Source organism: Malania oleifera, chromosome 9 (assembly GCF_029873635.1).
Source record: "Malania oleifera isolate guangnan ecotype guangnan chromosome 9, ASM2987363v1, whole genome shotgun sequence".
NCBI classification, from domain to species: domain Eukaryota; kingdom Viridiplantae; phylum Streptophyta; class Magnoliopsida; order Santalales; family Ximeniaceae; genus Malania; species Malania oleifera.
In genome coordinates, this window is record NC_080425.1 from 79,817,119 (window position 1) to 79,821,368 (window position 4,250).

The following is a 4,250-nucleotide window of genomic DNA, read 5'->3' on the forward strand; positions in this document are numbered from 1 at the left end:
CCAATACTCATATTACTATTATTTATATTATAGAATATTGAGTCAACAACAACTAAAGAACTCAATATAACAATCATACGTTATAAATATACACTAACTCATTAGACATATACCATGGTTTAAATTGAGTCTTTATTTGAGAACAAAAGTCATTGGACATACTGTGATTAGTATTATAGGTAGTGAATTTGGTATGAAGTACTCATTAGCAGTATCACTACGAAGTATCCTGATTGATATATTAAATTGAGTCTTTATTTGAGAATGAAGGTCACATAAGATATTAAAAAAATTAGTAAAGTATTTCATTAAATACAACAAAGTCATCTTGGTTTAGTCATCAACATACGTAACAAAGTATCAAAACCCAAATTTCAACGTGACACAACTTGTTGACTACGACCCCAAATATCATAATGTACTAGCATGAAAGGACTAATCGTCCCTTTGTTGACTTGGGAAGAAAGGGAAAATGATGATGTTTTCCTAATTGACAAGACTCAAACTCAAGATTAGACATTATTTCAAGGTAGGAACTATCTGTTTCAACTTGTCCAAAGATAGATGACTGAAGGTGATAATGGATTTGAAGTGGTGCAGCAATGGTTATGCGGGCAATGGGAGGAGAGAGTGACTGAAAGTAGTAAAGTCCACAAGCCACACGTTCTATGCCAATTGTCTTGCTCGACTTTAGATCCTGAATAGCCATAGAATCATGAAAGAATGTTCTAGAACAATTTAGTGACTTTGTAATCTTACTAACGAACCTCATATTGAAAAGGGATTAATGTACAAAATAGAAGAAAGGGAGATGTAGGGAGTAGTATTTTCTATTCCTATTCCCTTAACTAGTAGTGGATCCATGAACAAATGTTTGAAGTAGATTTTTAGGATACTAGAGACCTAAAAGAAATTAGTTACACATGTCATATGGTCAATGGTGACAAATTCAATAGCCCAAGGACTAGTGGGAGAGATACCAAATATGTTACGCCCCGAACCCCAAAATGGGACCCAGGGGTGAAAATGTAACCTAACATATCTCTGTATCATACAAATCATCCACAGATACAGTACAAAGGACGAGGGTTCGACCCTGTGGGGTTCCTAGGCACCCCAAACACATTTAAGCACAATCATATACGCAGCGAAAAAAGGTCATTCTATATATACATATGCAGTATCATACCAGAGTCTATACAAGAGCAAAGACAGGCCCTATCAAAACGTACAAACAGGTGCCCAAATACATCTCAAAATGGCAACCCACCAAAATACAGTCCTAGCACTTACCCAAGCGCTAACCGCAATATACTGGTCACTACGCTCCCTACACCAAGACGCTAGTTCCGGTTACACGAAGGATTTGTAAAAATGTACGTACAATAGGGGTGAGACACCTCTCAGTAAGGAAGAACACAAGTTATATCAGTGTGTGGCATTTGAGTGTTATCATGATACAACATACACGCAGTTAAATGCAGTCCAGTACTAATTTTACACAGTGCATACACGCATACACACACATGATCAGCAATCCCGGTGTTGTCGCACCCTTCGGTCCGAAGCCAGCCCGCGACATACGACGTTGACCCGTAGCCAACCCGTGAACACGGTGCCACTGGCACATGGCTAGTCCCCGACTCCCATGGCATCGTACCAGCGTTAACTGGTGGGTCCACACCCTTCAGCCTGATCTGCCAAAATATGCTCATGCCCTCAAATATAGAGCTGGACACTCTTGCCTACGTGGCAGGTGATAATCACACACCCTCGGGTATAAAGCCGGACACTCTCAGTACCTGGAACAATTCGAAACCCCGTTCCTACTAGCATTTCAACATTCACACACACATACATGCTCATATAACCAAACAAACCACACTCATTTGGTAATCTAAATCATGGTTTTCCAAACAAATATAGTTTAAACAAGTCAAGGCACGACCATCCTAATAACACAGTATAAATCAACATATACGCACGGTTTTCAACAAAACCAGGGATGCATCCCGTTGCCTCTTTTTTCCCAAAATTGTTATCATGAAAAACCCATAGTTTTCTCTGTTAGATCCCCCCAAATGAGTAGCCAAAACACACACAGGACCGAGAACCACAGTTCTACCGAGTCCGATTTCAAAAATAACCGATATAAACACAATTCCCCTTACCTTTTCCCCGAATAACAAATCTCGAACTCCAAGGCCCCTAAACAGCGAACCGAGTTCCAAAACCTACAAATCACAATATAAAATATACTCACAAGACAATTTCCTACAAACTACCGGATCAGTCACTTTGCAGGAAAGGATTAAAGCTGCTCAGAAGGAGGATCCAGAATTAACAGAGGTAATGGTCATAGTATAGAATGGTCAGGGAGAGGAATTTTATATTACAGATGACGGAACTTTACAGTTCCGTTCTAGGTTATGTGTTCCTGCTGATTACGCGCTTAAATTGCGTAATCAGGTGCTTTAATTCATGCATTACTAATTATATTTTTATTTAAATGCCTAATTACTCTCAATATTTTAACATTGTGTTCTATTTATAAAATTTGGATTTTATTGAGCAATGTATGAAATTTTGGTATTTTTTATTGTAGGGCAACTATTGGAAGCTAAAAACCGATGGTACTTTGTAATCTATGCGTAACACTCTCATCCAACCTCCGATTTTGATGATTCAAAATGCCATAGAAAGATAAGAAAACATTCTACAATTTTAATGTTTTGCATTTTGGCAAATACTGGCTGTATCAAGGTCGAAATCAGATGTGAAGTTACCATACGCTGTTTTATGGACTATTTCGATAATTCTCTGTAATCTAGGTGTAACTTTCTCGTTCGAGCTCCAATTGAGACGATTCAAAATTCTAAGGAAAACTAAGAAAGAGTTATACAACTTTTGTGTTTTTAGCTTTGAGAGTTACGGGCCATAGGAGGGTCAAAATCAAGCTTGAAAGTGGAGGGCAACCGTATGCTTTTGAAAAAAGAAAAAAAAAAGAAAAAAAAATATTAAAGATGATGTGACCCGACCATGCAGCCGGGTCATTTTAGGTACACGTTGGGTGAGGAACAAAAGAAAGGAAAGAAAGAAAAGGAAAAGAAAGAATAGAAAAAAAAAAGAAAAGAAAGAAAAGAAAAGAAAGAAAAGGAAAGAAGGGGGCGGCAGAACAAAGGACACGCATAGGGTTTTTGGGGGCTTGGCTGGCGAACATTCAAAGGGGGGGGGGGTTTGGACGTGAACAGGGGGCAGAAGGTTTGAAGAGGGAGGCATGCACTGGGGCTAAAAATAGGAGAGGCCGCACCACATAGGAGGGTTAAAAAAAAATTATTTTTTTGGTGAGACACACAAGGGAGGCCGGACCACACACAGTTTCAGCAAAGGAGAGGTGGCTGCGCGCAGCAAATTAAAATCTTTTCGGGAACTGGAAGCAGCGAGCAATGATGGTGTTCGGGGTGTTCGCGGCGCACGACGGCGGTGCTGTGAGTGTTGATTTTTTCTTTACTCTCCAAATAAACGAAGAAATGGTGAAATCTTTATTGTTGAATTTAATTTTCGGAATGAACTAAATTTTTGTATTCTAGGAAAACGATGTAGCCAGTTTTGAACTATGCTTGTTCTTTGATGCTAATCTGAAGTAGTTTTCATTAATGTTTGTTTGAGTTATTCTACACTTAATGCTTTTAATTAACTGACCATTAATTAAATGATATTAGTCTTGTGATTTGCTTCCGAAAGGGGGGATTATAGGATAGACCTTGGATAATTTAGCGTAGGTAAATATAGAGATCGAAAGACTTGTATGAACCTACGTAGCATTAAAAATCGAGGGTCTTATTGCGTTCTTGTGTTATTAATTTGCATAATCGTATGTTAAATAATAAACAAAAATATGTTCTGATTGACTATCGAAAGAGGCTTTTGGAAAAATTGGAGATTTGCTAACAAACATAGAGTACGAATTCGAATTGGCTAGATGAGTAAAGCATAGTGAGAAGTTAGATGAAATCGGTTTCCTTGAAGTTTTCACCATCAGTAATTTGATAAGCGACATCCAGTTTTAAATTCTCTTGAATAGTTTATTTAAAGTAGCTTTGTTTAAATTTCGCAGTTTAAAATTATTAATTTTTCTAAATAAAATCAAGGTTATTATAAATTTGGTACTTGGTAAAATTAAGATATCAATCCTTGAGGACGATACTCTATACACCATTATATTATAAAACTAGAATAATGTGCACTTG